The sequence below is a fragment of the Triturus cristatus genome, chromosome 5_1, assembly GCF_964204655.1.
Source record: "Triturus cristatus chromosome 5_1, aTriCri1.1, whole genome shotgun sequence".
NCBI classification, from domain to species: domain Eukaryota; kingdom Metazoa; phylum Chordata; class Amphibia; order Caudata; family Salamandridae; genus Triturus; species Triturus cristatus.
In genome coordinates, this window is record NC_140587.1 from 864,007,318 (window position 1) to 864,030,969 (window position 23,652).

At 42.1% G+C, this 23,652-nt stretch overlaps 1 protein-coding gene and 1 long non-coding RNA gene across 2 annotated transcripts in view; one reads left to right on the top strand and one right to left on the bottom strand.

Moving 5' to 3' along the window:
* The window catches only part of DOK6 (docking protein 6), a 1,435,463-nt gene that overhangs the window by 98,364 nt on the left and 1,313,447 nt on the right, over nucleotides 1-23,652 (top strand). The window lies entirely within an intron of this gene.
* LOC146831556 (uncharacterized) lies at nucleotides 9,069-23,369 on the bottom strand. Its single transcript, XR_014961586.1, has 6 exons — nucleotides 23,309-23,369; nucleotides 23,124-23,199; nucleotides 22,940-23,028; nucleotides 22,810-22,837; nucleotides 21,664-21,778; nucleotides 9,069-9,752 (listed from the first exon to the last, which is right to left on the bottom strand). It is a non-coding gene; the product is annotated as an uncharacterized LOC146831556 (long non-coding RNA).

A 23,652-nucleotide genomic window follows, 5' to 3' on the forward strand; every position in this document is an offset into this window, starting at 1 on the left:
GATGCTCCATATAAGCATTAATAATCCTGTACAACAGCAACATGTTTTACACCAACTTTTCATGAATGTACATCTACTTTTACTACCATCTGTGTTAGCCATTTTACTAAATAGACCGTGTCTTTTGACTTAGCCTCTTCTACTTTGTAACCAATTTCTACCTCAAAGCTGCTAAGCTTCTACTTGGTTCTACTAGTTTTCTACTTCTTCTCTTTTATTATCTTTCTCCACATCAACAGCTTCTTTGATTATTCAGTTTGGCATCTCATCATCCTTTGCCTCCTTCACCCAATCAGGATACAGAATTTCCTGAATCTCTGCTTCTTCTTCTCCAATGTCGGAAAAGAGAACTCTCAGGATTTCTGATTCTTCTTCTTCTTTAACCACTTTCAGTAAAGCCTCCTCTGGATTTCCTTGACTATTTGCCTCTTGGGATTCTTCAGGCAGGGCCACATACGTCCATTGCGGCGACTTATACTTCTGGTTAGGTTTTCTTGTTCTTCCGGATTCTTTTGTTACAACTGTTTCTTTTTCCTTTGATTTTTCCTGACTCGTGACTTCATTCACTTGTTCAGCTCTTTTACTCGAGACAGTCGATATCTTAGTCTTTTTATTTTGTTCGGCCAAACTTCTGGTTTTACAGTTCTTCTCAATTCACTTTCTTTGACATTCTTTTCATTCTTTTCTTCTCTCCAAGCTCTCTTTCTCAGAACTCGACCTTCAGGTATTTCGTTCCCACTCTCTTCTGATTCTGTCCCAACTTGCTTTTCCTTTTCACCAATTTCTTTATCCACCACTTGTTCTGGTTTCCCTACTTCTTTCCCTCCTCGGATCTCCGGCACGCAATCTTCCTGCTGACTACTTGTCCCTTCACCTAGCTGGATGTTGCAGTTCCCTACACCTCCTCAGGGGTCTTCCGCAATCTGTCCCTCTCTCTCTGTAACTGTCCATTCTTCATTCAAATCTATCAATTCAGGTGGAATTTCTCTCAAATTTTCATCTGGGATTTGTTCTTTTTGACTTTCTTTTACTGCTTCTTCTTGGTCTTTTCCTTCCTTCTTTTTAGGTTCTTTACTGGGACCTTTGTTTCTCTGCTCGTCTTCAGAATCTGAGCTGTCAGAAATCTGTAATCTTCTTCTCAGAGAGACACTTCTGGGGACCAGAATCTGCTTTGGTTCGTTTTCCCTCCTTTCAGGATTTTCACATGTTTTTGGTTCTTCGTTATCTGATTCAGTACTTGACTCTGATTCGTCATAGTACTCTTTCTCCGTGCAATCCACTGGATTTGGTATTCTCAGGGTATGGCTGGCATAGATCCAGTTTTTCAGTCCAGCACACTTCACAGCTGTTGTCGTGGTCAGAATGACTTGTCTTGGTTTTCCCCACCTGGGAACCAAACAGTTTCTTCTTCTGTGGACCTTTATCCTCACCCAATCTCCTGGGCTTAGATCATGGGCTTGCTTCTTTTCAAGGGTGGTGGCATCCGCTCCAACCTGATGAAACACAGAATGAACTGCTTCAGCCAGGCCTTTACAGTACTCCAACACCATGTCATCAGAAATTGTCATCAGCTTGTTGACTGGTATGTTAGCATGCCTCATCGCACGTCCCATGATTATTTCATGAGGACTTAACTCTGTAGTTCTATCTGGGGTTGCACGTATGGTCATCAAATCTAGAGGTAAGACATCAGGCCATTTCATTCCTGTGGCTAAACACATTTTCACAATTCTGTTCTTGATTGTACCATTCATTTGCTCAACCACACCAGAAGCCTCTGGTCGGTAGGCACAGTGCAGTTTCTGTTGTACATTTAATGCTTCACTGACCAATTTCACAATCTCATTATAGAAGTGCCCTCCTCTGTCTGATTCAAGGGTCACTGGGAACCCGAACCTGGGGATGAATTCTCTCAAAAGCAGCTTTGCTACTGTCAATCCATCATTTCTCCTTGTTGGGTATGCTTCTACCCACCTAGAGAATAGGCAGACTATGACCAGAACGTACCTTAATCTGTTACGTGTTGGCATCTCAATGAAATCTATTTGCATTCTGGTAAAAGGCCCTCCTTCGCGGCCTATAGTTCCTAGGCTCACCACTGTCTTTCTCCCAGGATTGTACTGCTGACAAATTAAACATCTCTGACATAGGCTCTCTGATATAATTCTGAATTTTGGGTTGTACCAGGTCTGATTAAACGAGCTGATCATAGCATCTCTCCCTATGTGTCCCTGGCCATGATACATCCGTGCCATGGTAGACAACATGCTATCAGGCATGACTGGTCTTCCATCTCGATAGACCCACACATGATCCTTTTCCCTTGGTGCACATCCTGCTTTTACCCACTGTCTTGTTTCCTCATCTCCTGCTTCCTTCTGCAATTGCCTCACTTCTTCTCATGTCCCTACGACGCTAGTAAACATTAAGGAATAGGAAGTCATTTCTTTCTCCTTTGCCCGATTGACTGAATAATGATTTCTGGCACAGTACTGTGCCATGTCATTGGCATAACGGTTGCCGACAGTAACATAATCCTCCTCTTGGTTATGGGCGGCACATTTCACCACAGCCAATTGTTTAGGCAGCTGAATCGCCTCTATCAACTTTCCAACCACTTCAGCATTCTTTATAGGAGTACCACTTGAGGTTAGGATACTTCTTTGTAACCACAACTGGCCAAAATCGTGGACAACTCCGAAGCCATACTGGCTGTCAGTTATCACAGTCACTCTCACACCTTTCCCAATTTTGCATGCTCGAGTCAGAGCCACTAATTCTGCTACTTGGGCAGATTTCACTCCTTTCAAATAGGATGCTTCCATCACTGCTGAAACCGTACACACTGCATATGCTGCACTCAACACTCCTTCTTCTGTTCTCAAACATGACCCATCAACAAACATTACATAATCATTTTCTGCCAAAGGTACATCTTTAATGTCTGGTCGTGGTTTCGTATCATACTCAAGCACATCCAAACAATCATGATCTGCTTCATCTCTCACTTCCACATTTTCACCATCAGGTAACAACGTTTCTGGATTCACATTCACACATCTTGCAAGGCTCACATTCTTTGCACCTAATATGACTTTCTCATACTTAGTCAGTCGACTATGTGTCATATACTGAGTACGACTCCTTGTGAAAAGAATCGCCACATCATGGGGTACAAACACTTTCAAAGGATATCCCATCACGATTCCTTTACTCTGCTCCAAACTTCGACACGTTGCTGCTACTGCTTTGAGACAACCAGGTAAGCCTACAGCTACTCGATCAAGCATCGATGAGTAATATGCAATCGGTCTCTTTAATCTTCCATGCTTCTGGATTAACACTGAAAGTGCACATCCATTTCTTTCACTGCAATATAACTCAAATTCTTTTTCGTAATCAGGCATACCCAATGCAGGGGCTTCACACAATCCATCTTTCAATCGTTTGAATTCTTCCTTGTTCAATTCAAGGGGATCTTTTACGTCACTCCTTGTTAGCCATGCCAGAGGTTTTGCAATCAGCGAAAAGTTGCTGATCTACTGGCGGCAATACCCTACCCTTCCCAGAAACATTCTCACTTCTCTTTGAGTCATGGGGGCTCTCATTCCTTTTATGATTCTGATTCTGTCTATTGTTATTTTCCTCAATCCTTTTTCAATGTTATGTCCCAAATACTGTACTTCTTTCTTACAATAATGCAATTTGGCTGGGGACACTTTTAATCCTTCATCTGCCAGGTGATTTAGTAAAGCTATAGTGTCTATTTTACAAGCTTCACGAGTTTTCGATGCCACAAGGAGGTCATCGATATACTGCACTAGTACTGAACTCTCGGGCATTTGCAGACTTTCCAATGACTTTTTTAACAATTGATTAAATATTGAGGGGCTTTCTGTATACCCCTGTGGGATTCGGCACCATGCCAAAATACGGTCTCCAAACCGAAATGTGAAAATTTGCTGACTGTCGTGATGCAATGGAATGGAAAAGAACGCATGGCACAAATCAATTACTGTATACTATTCAGTATCATGGGGAATCTGATACAAAATCACTGATGGATTTGGCACAATGGGACAGCATGGTACAACGATTTTGTTTACTTTTCTCAGGTCTTGCACTATTCTGAACTTCCCATTTGGCTTTTTCAGGCCCATTATGGGTGAGTTACATGGACTGCACAATATTTCTCTCCGAATTCCTTGCTTGATCATTTTCTCAATTATTGAAGTTACTCCTTCAATTATTTCGGGTGTCAATCTATACTGAGGAATTTTCGGATAACTTACTCCATCTTTGACAGTAATTTTTACTGGGTCTACATTTCTCATTAGCCCTACATCTTCTCCGGTGCAATCCCAATCCTCTGCCTTTACAGACAGTTTCAATTCTCTGGGCAGTTCATCTGGATTAAATATTGCATATGTTCCAATAGTTTCACATTCTCTGTTAGCTATGGTCATTTTGTACAATACATCCTCATCTGGTGTTTCAAAAGCTATTCCATCCGGAGTACAAAATATAGTGCAGTTCATCTTGCACAGCAGGTCCCTACCTAGCAAGTTCACAGGACTGGTGTCACACACCACAAATCGGTGCATTTCAGAAAATTTCCCTATACTAACCTTTACGGGTTCTGTAAGGTACGTTTTTAACTGTTGGTTAGATACACCAACTACTTGGATTGTTTCATCCGAAAGAGGAAGATTCTTAACATCAGCTGATCTAACAGTAGATCGAGTAGCGCCAGTGTCCACTAGGAAAATAATGTAATCATCATTAATCTTCCCATCTACAAATGGTCCTGTCTGGTCTACCTCTAGAGTTGCGCCAAGTACGCACTCTTCTTCCTCCCTTCGGCACAGTCAATAATCCATTTCTGAATCACTCTCATCATGTTGCAGCCAATACTGCGAAACAGTGCAAGCGCGTGATGGTTTATTTACCTGTTCTTCATTGTAGAATCCCGATTCTTTACTATACTTCTGTGAGTTTCTGTTCTGTGGAAAAGGTGGTTTTGGCACCTGTTGCTGCAGTTGACCACCCACCTCTTTCCGCACCTGTGGATTCAACGATCGATTTTCAATATTAGTATTTGGAGGGGTCTTACACTCGGATTTCCAATGCCCTAACTCACCGCAATTGTGACATGGGAATTTCTTTTTGGCTTCCTCTATATTACCTTTCCCTTTACCAAATCTTGGTCTTACTCCTGGATTGTTTGCTTGTTCTACCAACTGAGCTTCCTGTCATTCGGCTACCTTTACCTGTGCCCACATTGCCTTTTCTTTCAGCTTTCCCTGTTTTGCCTCAATCTCATCGCTGAAATATTTTGCATGTCTCAAAACTTCATCTATTTTCTTATTCTGCCAATCAACTGTATGCTGCTTTATCATATCACCAATTTATGGGCGTAAACCATATACAAACCTGTATACGAAATGACTCAATTCTTTATCACTCAGGTTCTCATCTCCACTGAACTGTTTAAAAGCCTGAATTAGTCTCTCATAATATGCATGTACTGACTCCTTGCCTTCCTGTTGGGTTCTGTCAATTTTTACCCAATCAGTCTCTTTAGGGGGTAACTTATTTTTCAGAAATGCCATAACCTGCTCGTATTTCTTCATTACCTCTGGGTCGGGAGCTCCTGTCTTAGGGTCCCTAGGATACTCCTGAGTAGGCCAATTTATCATCAGCTTACATTCTGTCCACAAATCTGCTGGTACTATTATATCAAATAGACTATTCAAATCTATCCATAATACCTTTGCCAATTTTACAAACCTATCTACCTGCCGATACCACTCGACGGGCTTTTCACGTAGTCGAGGGAAATCATTTGTGAAAGACAAAATGTCCTGACTTGTCCATGGAACATGGACATACCCTCCCCCTGGAATCTCTCTCATGGGGTATTCTGTCGTTACCTTTTCTTTCTCTCTAACGGGAAATGCTGAAACTGTCTTTTCTATGATATTATGACGTCTTCTACACCACTTACTTCTCCATTTGTCAACATCTCCCCATTTTCTCAACAAACCGATTATGTCCTTAATTTGACCTATCCTTCCTGTGGTATTCATGTTCTCTATATCTTTCTCAGTGAAATAAACTCGATAAGATTTTTGCAGTGCTTTTACTCTGTCAAAATCTATTCCCATTTCATTTGCAATTTCCTCTAATCTTTCATGCAGGTTTTTCGCTCTCCAGGTTGCACTCTTGCAGAGAAACAACAATTCCTCATCCTGGTAATTTTTCAATTTTTCAGTAGGGATAGTTCCTACTATTAATTCTTCCAATACCATTCGTAATTTTGCCACATCTATTCACTGGGATTCTTGATCCTTTTTCTGTAACTCTGAGCCATTCGCTTAATTCATCTACGGAAGGTCCTACTGAATTGTTTACATTATTTTGTTCTGGGGCCTTTTGTGGTTCTAATAATGTTTCCATTGTCATTCTGCTCTTTTCAGCGTAAATCTGATTTACAAATGGATTATTTGAAACATTCAGTTCAAATATATTTATTGTCGGTCCCCACGGATTGTCAATTTGACTCCGTTCAGTATTTTCAATTGGATTTTGGTTTCTGTATGGCACTGTCAAACAATGTTCAGTATCTTTTTGTTTCTCAAATATGGGCATTACTGGACCTATCGTTACTGGATCTGTTACAGCTTCTAGATTCTTGGTCAATTCTCTTATTTTCTCAGTTAATTCTAGGGTAGTTTTGGCCAGTTCTACTGAATTCTCACCATTTACCCTACTTTCTGTCTGTTTTTCTATCTCTCTTGCAGAGTTACTTTTCCCTAGTTCTGGTGACATGGTCTTTGTTTTAATTATTCGTAATGTTTCTCTCATTGGGGCACTTGGTAAAAATGCTTCTGGTCGATACGGTGGTGGGTTTTTGTAAAACACTTCATCAAGAACATCAGCTTCTGTTTCATTCACTTCATACCCACTCGAATCCATATTCCGCCTTTTCTCTGTGCATTTTCTCCCTTCATTCTCTCCTATCAATCTCACGGGATACATACCATCAGTAATACTTGCATTCCGCCACCTTTTCATCCTGTCTTCATGTGTCTCATGTCCGTATGATTTACCGAAAATGTATCGATAACCCCTACCACTTCTCTGTTGTTCTCATTCATGCATTTCGTCTTCCCATTCCATCAATGCCTCAAACTGCGTCGGTCTAGGTCTTGGTTCTAAGTTCATCATTTTGTCTCAGAGATTTCTCAAAACAGCCAAATTAAAGGAACCATGTTCTGGAAACGCCAGGACTCCATCGTCCTTGGTGTATTTTACCCAATTATCTAACCAAATACAAGTATGATACCCATATTTCGCAATCATTGTAGATGCGGGTGTTTTCGGTAGAGGAAGCAACTGTCCTTCCCTAGTCTCAACTATTTTATCTTTCTTGAACCATCTTTTAATTTTCCCAAACCACGATTTCTTCTTTTCTGGTGGTTTGTAATACATTTTTCCGTTTTCCGTATACCGTTTAGTCCTCTTACAATGGTACCGCTATTTTGTCCACTCACAACGTGACTCTTACTAACGCACCAATCAGGAGTGTCTACGTCACTATCACAATCCTTCAGTCTCAGCGCGACTCACACTAACGCACCAATCAGGAAGCGTTTACGTCACTCTGTATTCTTCCACTCCTAGCGCGGCTTTACACTAACGCACCAATCCAGAGCGTTTTACGCCTCCAATCTACTGTCCAATCCCAGCGCGGTCGTTCTGATGTCAGCAGCCGCTGCGGCAACTCGCTCTGCTCTGCTCTCGTCTACCCCTCCTTTACAAGACCGCTCCGTGAACTCTTACTGTAACACTAAAACATCTCCATTGTCTGCTTCGCTAACCAAAGAACAGCGAAAGACCTTTCTCACAAGAATTCCGTCATCCCGAGAGCAGCGCTTACCTCTTCCCTACTACGGAATCGTTACTTCCGTTGATAAAGTAGCACATCCCTCTACTTCACCCTTCTAGCAAGCATTAGCTAATTGTTTCTCTGGTATTTTAGAAATAACCTAGAGTTTCGCAATCAACCCAAATGCCTTTTCATTCACACTCGTTCATACATGAAAATGCAGTACATACGCACAGAATCCTGTCTTTCCCGAGAACAGCGAACAATCTGTCCTACGACAGAATTATGACACTCGTTAACAAAGCAGCGCTTCCCTCTACTTTGTCCTTCTAACAAGCTCAGAGAACACCTGCTACCTTTTCAGTGATAAGCGTTATCGGTATGCCAATTGGTTTCCTGGTACTTAAAGACCAAAATTTCACAGGTTACCTTCGTTATCATACACACTCCTCTCCCACAAAAAATGTCTCTAATGGCAACACACGGCGATGTCAGCTAATTGAACCCAGACAATGCGTCGTGCCACTTCAATCGTTACACGTTTCCCTGTGTACCTACAGGACAACAACAATTCTGTCTTTCCCGAGAGCAGCATCTACCTCTGCTCTACTACGGAATTGTTAAGACTTCCGACTTCCTACATCCCAGACGCCGTGCAAACAACATATAACTCGACGCGACTCAACATAGATTGTTAGTACATAAACCAATACCAATCAATAAGCTATTTACAAGCAATCGTCGCTAAACCCAAAACAATAGCTAACCATCATTCTGCTACCAGAAAACTGCTCCAGCGCTGAATACCACAAATCGCCTCGCTACAGGCCAAACCACAGATCTTCTTCTACGACCACATTTCATTCACTCCTTCACTGGTGGGGCCCATAACACCAATCATTCATTCTACTTTCAGATCAATGGTCCTCGAGAGAGGGGAATCCTTTCTCCAGTCCATGCGCTGGAAATGGGAGGAAGATTTCACCGATCTCCTGATGAGTAATAACAAATTTACCTATTCATCCCTACCTCACCAGGGTCTCAATACCTTTAAAACCTAACAGTTCCTCCAATACTATTGGCCATGGATCAGCTTAGTTGCTGGGAAAAGCGACACTTAATTCTTCTAAACAATGTACATCAAAATAATTCAAATAATAACCCGACGCAGTTCTTAAATGAATTAAAAGTTTTATCTAATCAAAGCATAAGAAAATCATATTGCTATTCAATATTTTGGTTCGCATATTTACCTAATCTGGCTAAATGGCGTCCTCTATGTCAAATTCAGATCTTTTGTCTCTATGCTCATAAATCAAAGAATTCAGTTCGTGAGTTAATTGGGCATCTGATCAGTCCATCAGAGTCTCTGGCAAGAAGCTGTCCAGCAGTGCCACCGTCCTCTCCGTCAGCATAACGTCAGGCAAGCTGGTAAAGTGAAGGTGTGCCATGGCTACCCTCTCTAGTCTACTTTTATAGTAACATTTTGATAACAAATGTTTCAATACATGTTTTAGAACAAATTCAATTGATTGAACCAGAATCATTCTTCCTGATTCCCATACATTAAATGTTGCATTAGATGTAGTTCTCAATTTAATAGTAAAACTGTAACAGTTTCTAGTCCATCCAGGGCATGTTTATTCCCATGCGGGTTTGTGTTCATGGTGTCATCAACTATAACAGTTCATGGTTTAAGGAAGTTCATTGTTTGAGGCTTGGCACTCCTCCCGGTGCGTCCTTCACGAGTACAGTCTTCCAGGGGTCAGGACGAAGTTATTGTTGCTCATCTTTTTGCGCAAGCGCACTTCACTCAGTGACTTCTGTATCTCGCCATTTGTAGCCACTCCAGAAAGGTCAACTTAAGCAAAGAGACACAAAACGTAATTAATACTTTGAAATGACTATTAAAATGTTATTCCCTCACTAAACCCTCTATGAGTGTGTATTTATCTAGCAAAGCAACACGCATTGCGGTTTATACTCAAAATTTAAAGCACGATTCACAAATCACATCACAAAAGCAACATATAACATGCAAATTCTAAATATCTGACATTAGTATGCATACAAAATTAGTTTACGTATCAATCAGGCCATGCAAATGCGATTCCCATGTGTATTTTCTAATTAGTAATGTTGATTATTAAACACACAGCAAACCATTAATACTATTAATATTACTCAGTTATTCATTTTAATTCTAAATGATAAAATGGAGGAGGTATACAATTCTTAGGGAAAACCTCGCTCCAGCATCCACACTCCTGTTCTCTATCTTTATTGAGCCACTTGTGGTCAAAATCCATTGTAATCCATCAAACTTGCCCCTATAATGGGGATGGCAAAAATTAAACTTTTTGCTGATGATATAATCTTATATATGAAGGCAGAAAGGGAAAATATCCAGGAAGCGCTGGGTGGCTATAAAGTCAACCAGTGTAAATCAGAGTTGCTTCTGTGTAACTCCACGGATGCCCAATTGCCAGCAGGGCTACAGATTTTGCCACAAGGGCCCATACGATATTTAAGTTTATACGTAACAAATTATTTTACTCAACTGTTCCACCTAAATTATGGGAATACCCTTACAAAGGCAAAAAGGCTATTAGAGAAGTGAAAGTTATTACCCATCTTGTTAGTGGGTCGAGTTTCATTACTTAAAATGTCAATACTCCCCTTGTTTGTATTTTTGTTTCTAAACCTACCTTTGAGAGTGCTGAACTCATACTTTAAGGAATTAGACAAAGTTATTTGGGAGTTTACATGGGCAAAGAAACAAACTCCTGTAAAACTCTCTACCTTTCAATTAGACAGAGCAGGGGGGGGGTAGCGGGGAGTAGAATGAAAGTACAATTAATTTGCCAGTTTTTCTTTGCTCAACGAAACTACCTAAGAAAAAGAGGTATAAGGTCATACGACAAAAGCATTACGTACCCAGCTATTTCATAAAGCATATATTGTACCGACATGCCATGTACTTACCTCTCTTCAAGAGTGTGGGATTTGGGGCTTACAGATTTCACAAGGGTTGTTGCAGTCCTTAAGTGACCTGGGTTTTTTGAAGCTAGGTGATTTTAATAATCTTACTAACTGGATAACATGGGAATAGATATTAAAGCAATTTGGTAGTTAAAATCTACCTTAATTGTATTTATTTATTTTGAGTTTTTATAGAGCGCGAACTTGACCCGTTAGGGTATCAGAGCGCTTTACAGGAATCAGCAGCAGCAAATATCAGACTTGGCGGGGGACTGGATACATAAGGGATAAAAGGACAAGGAGTTACATTTACATTTTACGAGAAACGAAGGTCCCTGGGTCCATGGAGGGAAGACTGGAAGTTTCGGGTGGATAGTGTCTGGGTACTCAAGGGGTATGCCTTAGACAGAAGTAGAGCAAGGTCTCTGGAAGAATAGAAGGCAAAAATTAAGCGAGGAATTTGCCCATTAGGAAGGTTTTGGCATACTTTTTGAAGCAAGCCAGAGAAGGGATTCTTCCAATGGCGGGCGGGAGTGAGTTCCATATTCTCGGTGCGGCCCCAGAGAAGTCCCAATTGTATGTTTTCTTTTTCCAAAAGCGTGCAGGTTGGAGCAAGAGGTCTCTGGTGGATCGGGTGTTTCTGGTTTCTCCGGATACCACGAGTTTCCTGGCAAGATATGCAGGGGAGTTTGAGTATAATGCCTTGTGCGTGACACATGCCAATTTGAGTTAGATTCTGGTCTGTAGAGGAAGCCAGTTCAGAGCTTTCAGATGTAGTGAAATATGGTCGAATTTCCTTGAGCCTGTTAGTAGTCTGGCGACCACGTTGAGGCAGGCTTTTAAAGGTGCCAGGGAGATCTTGGGTAAACCCGAGAAGGTAGAGCAGCCATATTCGAGCCTAGAGATGACTAGTGACTAGTCCATTTTTAGGTCAGGAGTGTCAAGGAAGGGTTTCAGTTTCCTTAGGTAGCTCAGGTGGAATCTGGCTGATTTGGCCATCAAATTGATGTGGTCTCGCATTCTCAGGTTACAGTCCAGAGTTATTCCAAGCGATTTGGCTGAGTCCACGATAGTCGGAGGGCAGCTTGAGGCTGTGATGGCCTTAATACATACCTGAAGCTCGGGTTGGTTTTGGGTTGGGAAATTAGTAGAAATTCTGTCTTCTTTGCGTTGAGTTTGATTTGGTTGGAGGAGAGCCATTGGACTGTCAGTTTCAAGGCGTCATTCAGGGAAAGAATCTCCTCGAGGAAGGACATTTTTATGTAGATCTGGGTGTCGTCAGCGTACATATGGTAGGAGATTTTTGCGGTGTGCAGTACTTCGGCAAGCGGTTCGAGGTAAAGGTTGAAGAGAGTGGGGGACAGGGTTGAACCTTGGGGGACTCCAACCGTGACCGGAGAGGAAGCAGACAGGTTACCGTTAATTAGGAATCTCTGAGACCGGTTGTGGAGAAAGGACCTAAACCAATAAAGAACAGAGTTTATCCAAATAACATGTTTCATCAAAAACAACCATAAGATGATGACTGATTTAGCAAGAACATTAATCAGGGGTATCAATGATAAGAAATCGCATGTAATAGGAAACTTGTACCAGTTGCTATGCCAGAGTGCCAATAGCTACTTCCAAAACATTTTGCTTGCTCAATACAAAATAAAAAAAAAGCTTCATGAGGCCTATCCTGATTTCCAAATGACAAGACCTGTTGGACCTGGCCCTTTCTGCAGGTTCATCTGCAGACTTTTAGCCTTTTATCCTCCACTTTTTCCTAAATTCGCTTTTGTTGGCCATAGGATTCTGTGAACGTTTACCACTGCTAAACTGTGCAAAAGTGCTTAGGATCTCACTCTTAAACATGCTACATTGACTTAAACCCGATTGGCATATTTAATGTACTTATGAGTCCCTAGTGAAGTGACACTACATGTATCCAGCGCCTGTCTACTGGTGGACCAGCAGCACTGATTGTGCCACCCACTTAAGTAGCCCTTTAAACCTGCCTCAGGCCTGCTGCTGCAGAGCCTGCATGTGCAGTTTTAAACTGCCATTTCGAAATGGCAAAATAAAACTTGTACCAGGCCCAAGCTTTCCTTATGAATATTTGTCACCCCTAGGGTATTCCCTGAGAAGCCAGAGGGCAGGGTGCAATGTATTTAAGAAGTAGGACATGTACTTTTAAATGGCCTGGTAGTGAAAAATGCTTACATTTCTTTTTTCACTATTGCTAGGCCTATCTCTCCCATAAGTATAACATTGGAGTTGCCTTATTACATTTTATACGTGTAATTTCCAAATGGGAAGAGATGACCGGTTCATGTTTGGTGTCTCTAGAATCACAATTTAAAATCCTAACTTATGATGAAGTCAGGTATTAAATTGCAATTCTGATAATCCCACTTTTAGAAAGTTGGTATTTTCTTGCCTTAGCCATTAGAGGCCTGCAGCCTGTCTCTGGTCGCAAGACTGGGTGTCGTTGATGGTTGAACTTTGTGGATTGCTCCTAGACAGTCATACACAACGGGAGCTTAGGTGTAACTGGATGGGTCATCACTGGGAAGCTAGGACAGAGGAGCTGGGCATACCCCCACTTCCACTTGAATAGGCTTCACACAAGGGCCTAACAACCCTGCATTGTCACTTCAGCCAACTTGAAGCCAGGGCAGGAGAGGCAGGGAATTCCATGCACTTTAAAGACACTGTCTGGAAGCTTCTCCCACCTTCCAGAAGAAGGGTACAAAGGTATAAAAGAGGGGCCTCAGACACCACCACCACCACCACAGCATTCTTCTGGACCAATGGATAATCTTCCAGGGAGAAGGGCTGCTGTGCTGTTGAAGGATCTGCCACTCTGCTGGACTGCTACTCTGAAGGAGCTGCTGCCTGATGTGCTGACCTGCTGCCCTCTTGCCTGGGGAAGAAGAATTTAACCTGCCATTCATATTAAACCCAGGACCCCTGAGTGACTCAAAAGGCTAGTCTGCTGGCCTCCTGATCTAAACCTCAGGGACATAAAAAGCTCCCCAACAGCTTCCGGACCCATCTTCAGGAAATTACTGACCCCCAGATGGTGCCCCTCTACCTTGGTGTGGCTCAGTTGGCTCTTAAATCAAGCGTTTGGGCTCTTCATGACAGTAATTGGGCCCGTGCACACAGATCCATGCCACTCGCACCAAAAGCATCACTAGCCACCTCCAGCTCATGTCTTTGCACAACAAGCATTAATCTCTGTGGAGGACCACTAGTGAAAGACTCCAACCCTCCCTTCCACGACACCCGGCCTGCTCCTCACACCACACATGCCACCACCAGCGATGCTCTCCTTGCTCCAAGTGGCCCACTCCAAGGGGAACAGGAATCTTGGCACGAAACTTGGAAAGGTAAAACTTCAGCATGACTAATGTGGGACCAGATCCGACCTGTGCTCCTTTGCTGTCGGCCTGAACTTTTGAATTTGTCCATGTCCTGTGCGACCAGATAGCTGCTGTTTAAGCTTTATGCTTTTAGGTACTTTGAGCCGCATATCACAGCGCTTACCCTGCAGCAAGAACAAAAGTTACAACTTCCAGTGGGCCGCACCTGGTCCCATACCTGATCGGCGTTCCATAGCAGTTGATGTAAACTTGTGACTTTGTCCCAGTCTGGCGAGACCAGATACCCACAGTTAACGCTTCGTGCCTTTTGGTGCTATGTTTTACCTTAAACTTTAAAAAATCATATTTCCTGTTCTACTGATTAGATGTTTGACATTTTAGTTTGGCAAGCTACTAGAGGGTTACATACAGGTTTATTTATATGTAGTTCACCCTGATAATGATTTTGATTAATATTTGAAGCAGTTTCTCAGCCCCTTCTACCGATAATCCAATTTCTTACAAGAAGAAACCTGTGAAACCCTACAGGGACATGACAGAGTACTGGCAAGGGTGTAACACAGGCCATTGCTGCCCTGAGTGGACCCCATTCAACATAAGGTCTGCATTTCTGTAGGTATGGGACATTCATTGGCCCCATTTCACATTCAGCAGGCGAGCCCCATTATTTTACCTCATGCCACTGAGTACTGAAACTGAATTTGTCAATCCATTCAAGAGTTAAAACCAGTATAGTTTTTGAATGACCAGTAGCGATTGCTGCGTGGGATCAAAATACAAGTAGCTTAAGAGCCATGGAGCATATTATTAAAAGGTTATTGAAAGACTGACTATTCAGGGCCTCTGGATCTTCAGAAAAGGTCATTCAAAGCTGCACTGAATGGGGTTTTTCAATGCTGACCATAATCAAATAAAGTTCCAATGACGCACGCGCTTACATTGTCCTTATTCACTCTCTAAACCATTTTAGCATGCAATCCCGGTGCACTCTCTGTTAATGAGTACCCAGATAAATCATTGTTTACCTCTTGTAAAATCACAAGATGGTGCTAAGGATGCACTGCATCATTACAGCCAGTTACTGCTTCCAATTATACTTGCTAGTCCATGGACCAGCAGTGGCCCGTGCAACAAGAGGGGTGGGGTGGTGGTGCCGGGTGGGGGTGAATTTCAACAGACAACGATATTTATTTATTTAATTTCCCCTCGTTGGCGTCTGTCGAAACTCCCCCTACACTCGGCCCCACCACCCCACCATTCTTACCTGCATGGGCCGCGGCTGCTATGGACTGATATCACTAATTTACTTTTATTTAACAATGATCATTGGTTATTGTCAACTGTCATTATATCCATATGATTCCATTCCAAATCAACCAATCCTCAGTATACATTTGTTTAATCATCTTTTCCATAAATTGATTTTCCCCAATGGTTTTTGGATTGTGTCCTTCATCAGAGGTATAGCATTTTTCTGAAGTTAAAAAGCACTAGACAACTTCAAAGAAAACTTGTCAATGGTGCACACATATTTTATCAGAAAGGCATGCTGTCATTGACTGAACGCTGCAACACCACTTCAACATAATGCAAGTCTCATACTTATTTTGAAATAAATAACTTTCAAACGTTGAACCTGAGAGCGGAGTCCAAACATTGCCATTGTAAATAAATGCTAATACCCAACCCCTGCTTGTGAATTTAAAAAATATTGACAAATATGAAAATACTTGGGTAGGCATGTATGCTCTTTATTATTATTATTATTATTAGAAGTAGTAGTAATTGTATTAATATTCTTAATGCATTATTGATATTCCACATTACATCGCACGCTGTAGTTCTAATGTTCTCTGAAAATATAAATAGAATAAAAAAATCTAGATTTCATCAGTTATAAATAAATATTCTAAGGCACTGGCACACTAATGTTTGCGAGGCGGGAAGAAATTGTTTACACTCGGAGCTGAAACAAAATATGGCTTTGTAAAATAGCTTAGTTTTATCAGCTTTCTGACCTATTTCCTTTTCTTTGACAACAACTTGAGTTTATATGCTGCTCACGTCAGGCTCAGGGGAGATGTTTCCCCCAAGAAGAGCACAGAACGCCATATAGTAGCAACATTTGTCCGTCTGGTGCGAAATGTTTTTGGAGTGCGCTCAAAATGGTTTATCGCCTCATGTCACCATAGCACGATTATCAGCCAATCTTCCATCTTTACCTTCCTTCTGCTGCAATGATACGGATTTTAACGGAGGTGAAATTTGAAGCTCTGATCCCTTTCAAGTGTTTCTACAAATTAATGGAATGCATGAACATGAATACATTTCAATCAGATATTTAGAAATCTAGGGCCTCATTTACAAGAAAGTGCCGCAGCACGTCACCGCAAGGCCAATGGCTGCGCCACACTGCGGCACTTTCAAAGCACAGGAAAGCGTAAAATCTACAAGGATATGACGGATCCCTTTGCTCTTCCCTGCGCTGGAGCACAATTAGTTGCCATGCGCCCACACAGGGTCAAGACTGATTTGGATCTGGCTGGGGTCAAACTGGAATGGCATAGGGAGCAAAAAAACGATGGATTTAGCCTCAGATCTTTGTACTGGGGTGAATGTATGACATTGTACTGCATTCTGTCCATCAATTGTTCTTTTTGCATTTGTCACCCCGTGTTGGACGGGTATGCCCAGACGTGGGTCCTGTGCTCTCCATGCCACTGGAGTCAAGCTATCCTGGCTAAAGAGGGATGAAACCCCAAAACAGGTCCTAGCATGCTTGTTTCCAGTCCAGGAAAGACCTGGCCTGGCAGTTCGGGCTGGACAATTCCCATTGGGTGCAGGGTCAAGACAGATTTGAATATGACAGAGTTCAAACTGGAATGGCATGGGGAGCACAAAAACGATAGATTTAGGCCCAGATCTTTGTACTGCGGTGAAAGTATGACATTGTACTGCATTCTGTCCATCAATTGTTCTTTATGCATTTGTCACCCCGAGTTGGATAGGTATGCCCAGACGTGGGACCCGCGCTCTCCATGCCACTGGAGTCAAGCTATCCTGGCTGAAAAGGGGTGAAACCCTGAAACCGGTTCTAGGGTGCTTGTTTCCAGTCCAGGGAGGACCGGGCCTGGCAGTTCGGGCTGGACTGTTCCCATTGGGCGCAGGGTAAATACTGATTTGCATATGGCTGTATTCAAACTGGAATGGCACAGGGAGCAAAATAACGATGGATTTAGGCCCAGATCTTTGTACTGGGGTGAACTGCATTCTGTCCATCAATTGTTCTTTTTGCATGCACCCACGCAGGCACCCTTGCATACATTTCTCTTTGTTGTGCCTCCCCTGGGGAGGAGTAGCATTCAGACGCATTTCCAGGTTTACAATTTCTCTTAAATCTGCAAATGTCAGGTTCCACGAGTGTTGCGTAGGAAAACCCACAGCAACATCCATGGAACGCCCCTTTCACACAAAGTGCTGCGTGTAAAGGGGAGGTATTTACAAGGACAGGAAAAGCCACGCAGGGTGGCTTTTCGTGTCCTTGTAAATATGGGGCAGCAAAATGCGCCGCAATGCATCACAAAAAGTGACACACCGGCGGCGCAAGGGGCTTGTAAATAAGCCCCCCAGTCACTGCAAAAGCCTATTTGGTTTGTTAAGTTTCTTTTGCGTCATAAAATACAAAATATAAGAACGATTTTTGAAGAGTTAAATCATGCTTTTCCAAACGTAAGGCCTATTTTAGAGGTGGACATTTTTAGCAAATGGCAGAAATCCTGTCTACGCCCGGTCTAATCCAACCCCCCTGTTATTAGGGGAGGGGAAAGCTTATGTCCTTCTGACACAAGCATCCTCAGGTCATGTCACAGTGTTCGCCGTTCTTACTGTCACCAGCAATTATAGTACGTGACTGCTTCATGTAGGGGAGCCATCCACCATTTCTGTCTCCACTGCGAAAGTCTGACTAGCAAATCAGGGCACCCTATCAGGAAATCCGATTTCAGTGAGCATCAAACGATGGGGGAAAAGTAAGCATGCGAGAGACCTGTAACACATGGGTACTGCCAATGCACCTCCACTTTAGGAGCTCTTTGCACTGTGCATGTGTGGAAGGCTACGATCCCCCGATTTTCAAGGTAGGACTTCCATAATGGGGGTTGCCTCTGAAGTAGTTCGGATGGCAGATACACCAACATGCGGGATGGAACAGCCACCATATAAAGGCTAAAGAGGGCTATTTGGTTTCACTTTTGACACAACTAAACCAAATTCACTTCTGCAATCCAGTGAGAGAAATTGGAGCTGTTATTTTGTTTATAGGGTTCCCTATATTTGCCACACCAAATTTAGCTTTTTTAAATTCTAGAACAATATTACAGCATTGTAGGCTTTTTTCGTGTGCTCTTCCTATCTCTTCTTGTTGGCTTATTTAGACCAAGGAGCACTGGGAGGCTCCTAAACATCTCCTAGTGCTTATGTTTCATCCCTAATTATGGTAACAAATTTTAGAGCACCTATTCATTTTCGGGAAATTTGTGTACGGCTGTTGTAAAAATGAGCAGAGAATGAAAAAGTGATATAAAGCAAATGGCAGTTTTTGAGTTGCAGTTTGATCTTACAATTTTCAGAGCAGAGGCGTCCAAAAGTTAAAAACACTTGAATGCGTAGCACCAATAGCATATGACAATAAAACCATTTTGACATGTTGAAGCTAATTGTAACATTAAACATGTCAACAATAATAAAGCAGAGGACCCATGGTATTAGTTCTTACCTCCATTTATCCCTGCTAAGAAAATATTGTACATTCCTAGGTAAAAGGATTGCTTCAGCTTTTACCGGGAATATTCCACCCACCAAAATGGTTTAATGCCTGGTCAAATTACATTTAAAAATCTGAGGCTGTGCCCTTTGATGGACAGATTTCAGAGAGAAAGGGCCTGGTACTGATAATAATGTTGCTGAACATAGAAAAAGTCTTAGACACTATGCTATTGCCCTATCACTTAGAAGTGCTCAAGAACTCATCACATGGATTGGGCTGATATATGCTAGCCCAGTTGCTAAGGTGTGTGCACGATCTGTGATCTCAGCACAGTGGTCCATATTTAGGGGTACCAGACAAGTGTACCTCCTTGCTCCAATTTCCAACCCAGATTTTTGCCTTACTCTGCCTTCTTTTGCTGAACTCGTTTTTGTTGTTTTTTAGGACTCTTTCCATTTTTTCCCTGTTAATCAAATGCTTATGCTCTGATCTTTCAACATGCCAAAATTGGCCTACACTGAAATCACAGCTGAAGTGGGCTTTAGTGTCAGTAGAAATGGCCCTGAAAACAGACCAGAAACCCCCACTGGTAGCACTTTGAACATTACATTTAATTAATTTCAGGGAGGTACTCACAGAAATATTCTTAGATTGGATATCAGCAGAATCACAAAACCAAAATATCTCAAAATGACAGTTGATTTAGCATAGTTTCTTATGATAAATCCAAATATCGTTGGGGCCGATTCACAGAATTAATCTGAGACAAAATCCTAAACTTACTACTTTTGGTTTTCACAGAAGGCATTTAGTAGTAGTAAAGTTAGGGGCAGATTTACAATAACTGGCGCATCCTTGAATGTCAGCAGAGATGAGCCAGTTATTTTGCGTCACGGCAGACACCTCTTGCGCCACCATGGATGCACCGCATTTACAATACGGCGTACCATGGGGCAAGAATAGACAGATCCGAGACGCATCTGCTGCCGTAAAGGTGACGCATTGCTGGAGTCGCGTCGCAAGCGCGACACAGCTCCAGCAAGGCTCGGGGTGTCCCTATGCCTAACATGCTGCGTCAATGCGCAGGCGCACAGGGTTTTGACGCAGCATGGCCGTAAAAGTGACTGAGTGAAATCTTGTAGATTTCACTCAGTCACTTTTAGGAGGCGTTCCTGCGCCCCCCCCCCCCCGCGCCGGAACACCCACATGTGGCACAGGGCTTTACAACGTGACGTATCTCCCTAGGGCTAGATGCGACACACTGTAAAGACCCCACAGCATGGCGCTGGCCTTGCGCCACCGCTGCGTCACAACGCTGCGTCACAAAAGTGCAAATGTGGCGTACGGGACTTGTAAATCTGCCCCTTAGTATTTTGTCTTAAGTTAGGATTTTGTCTTAAGACCAAAATTTAAGACAAAATCCTAACTTAAGACAAAATTCTAACTTTAGTACTACTAAATGCCTTCTATGAATACCAAAAGTAGTAAGTTTAGGATTTTGTCTGAGATTAGTTCTGTGAATCGGCCCCATAGTGTACAAATCCATAATATACATATAGAATATTATCAGTCATAAGTAACAGATTATTCCAATTTTACATGACACGTGCTTTAAACTTGGATGTTAGGAGTCTACACTTAATTGGCACTTTTAATGCACTTGTAAGTCCTAGTAAATGGTACTACATGTACCCAGTACATGTAAATTAAATGCTGCTAATGGGCCTGCAGCACTTATTGTGCCACCCACAAAATTAGCACTTTTATACATGCAACAGCAGCCTGTAGTGCAGTTTTAAACTGCCAGTTCAACCTGGCAAAATAAACCTTTTTCCAGGCCCGAACCTTCCTTTTCAATACTTATAAGTCACCCGCTAAGGTAGAACCTAAATGTTCCTATGACATGGTATATGAAGTAGGACTGGTAGGCTTAAGTTTTACATGTCCTGCCAGTGAAAAACTCCTAAAGTAGTTATTCAGTCTTTTAAGACCTATCTCTCCCTTTGATTAAAACTAGGTTACCTTGTTACATTTAATAAAGTGCTAACTTCAGATTCTAGAAATTTAGAAAGTTGGTGTGTATGTGTATATATACCGAGCCACAAATTCCTCCTGAGACCGGGACCCAGAGACGGCACTGGCGCACATCGGGGTAGAGGAGCCCCATCTAAATTCAAAGTCACTTCCGTTATTGAGGCTGCAATACACAGAATTCGCACTCGTCTCCCATTTACTCCAAAGAAATTGCTGCTTCAAAAATAATAGGTAGTTATAGTTAGGACCTAGTTTCCATAGGAAAATCTTTTTTTTGTTTTGCTAATAACATTGGTGCTGTTTACTAAATATTCATGAAATCTCAAAACTAGTTTGACACTGACTTCAGCTGATATCTGGAAAGTTTCTGGGTGATCTGTCAAGTGTATTGTCACTGTGTAGGGTTTTAGAATATCAGGAAGTTTGGCGCTCTGTCTAGTAAGTGAGGGGTATAGAGTGTTCTAGGTAAATACGGTGCTGCCAGGTCAGGGGAACTACCCTTAAAGCCCTGAGTATGTGTGAGTGGGAGCTCACACAAATGAGAAGAAGCAAAGTCCTGAGCACACGTTCTGGGGTGAAAATACTTTGGTTTGTAAAGTCTTGCAATCTGAGAGACTAACCTGTGAGGGCGACAACGGTATATTTCTTAGGTTTCTTTTATTCCTTATTGATAGCACACAACCAGCCAACACATGTTTTGTCACAATGGGAACGTGTCCCGTGACTTCTTCAGGGCTGGGAAAGATACAAAAAGGTTATGTGAAGCTACATGAACAAGCAGCATGGATAGAGATTAGCAACACTTGTGAAGAAAGAGCTGAGACACCAAAATATGAGTGGATACCCTACAAAAATGGTGTAAAGGCAAGTATGAGTGACTTCACAGCAAAACGAGATAAACCTAGAGGGGCATACAGTGAGAGACAAGGAGCAAAACCGCTCCTAATGCACATAGACGGCGTGACTAGGGCAAAATGTGTGAAGTGATCAAGTGAAGGGATAATGTCAAATACCACAAAGTGAACATAAAACAGGCATACCAAAACATTTAGCAGAAGACAATGTGAATAATTAACAATGAACAAGGAGCAGCATGGATAGAGATTAGCAGCACTTGTGAAGAAAGAGCTGAGACACCAAAATATGAGTGGATACCCTACAAAAATGATGTAAAGGCAAGTATGAGTGACTTCACAGCAAAACGAGATAAACCTAGTGGGGCATACAGTGAGAGACAAGGAGCAAAATCGCTCCTAATGCACATAGACGGCGTGACTAGGGCAAAATGTGTGAAGTGATCAAGTGAAGAGATAATGTCCAATACCACAAAGTGAACATAAAATAGGCATAACAAAACATTTAGCAGAAGACAGTGAGAATAATTACAGTAAAGGCTGAAGATTTGAAAGGTAAAACGTAACACATTGACCTAACATCGAATAACAACCCTACGGGGAAGAATACATCCCTCATGGGGAAAAGAAAATCCTTGTTATGCATTACAAATGCAGCACAAAACAAACAAATTACAAAACAGTAAATCTCAAAACATAGACGCAGGGCGCAAGGTAGTCACAAAGGTGCAGAGAAAGAAAGATATATTGGCAAACATCCCTTAAAGAAAAAACAGTCATTGTCATGCATTAGAAATGCAGCGCAAAACACAATAATTAACAAGGGGTAGTTCCCAAAATTGTAACGGCAGGGCGCAAGAATTTCACAGAGAAAGGCGGAGAAATAGAAGAGAAAATAAGACGGAGGGTTACCTGCAATAGAAGTGTGAATCTGTGTTGTCTGCAAAAAGAAATAGGAAAGCTAATAAGGGGTACTAACAATGGAGCTGGCAACGAAAAGAAATGTATGAGGAAATTTTTTTTTAAAGGAAACAGTCCTCACCGATCTCCCAGTGATAATTCCGACCTGGCTGGTCTGAAGCAAACGTAATTAAATGCGTGAATAAATGTGAAAAGTAGTGGGGGATGAGCCTGAAAAGGGAAAAAAATTAAAAGCAGTGTTGGCTATAATAAAATTACATGGAGAAAGTCAAAATAAAGGTAAATGGCCGGGCATTGCATCATACCGGAGTGCAGGTGATCCTCAGGAGTCCAGTGCCTGTGAGTGCGGTAGAGGTAGGGTAAGCCAATCTAACCATCCACCTGAAAAATAAATCAGGTATAAGTCTGTAGGGACCCCGCCAAGGTAAAAAAAAAAAGGGCTCAAAGTACAGGAATACTCGAGCGCAAAAAGCGTTCAGGGTTGTCTTACCTGCAACGGGTGTGCTACAAGCGGTCTCGACACTGGTTCCGCTTCTGTTCAAAGTGTGTGGAACGAGCGGAAACCGGAAGTGTATTTATTTAGAAAAATGACAGAAAGACTAGACCGCAAAACAAACGTTGCTCTTAAGTTCGTCTAAACCGAAAGTGGAGCAAGAAGGATAAGCGAGGTAAAAAGTGAAAGGGACACAAATGGACTTGACAGTGGGTCTTAGGTAGAATGTGTAAGGAAAAGAACCGGAAAGGGAAGGGGGTTGGGAAAATGCAACTAATGAATGCGCTGAGAAAGGAAGTAAGAATAAAAGAAAAGAGTAAAGACACAGAAATGAAAAAATA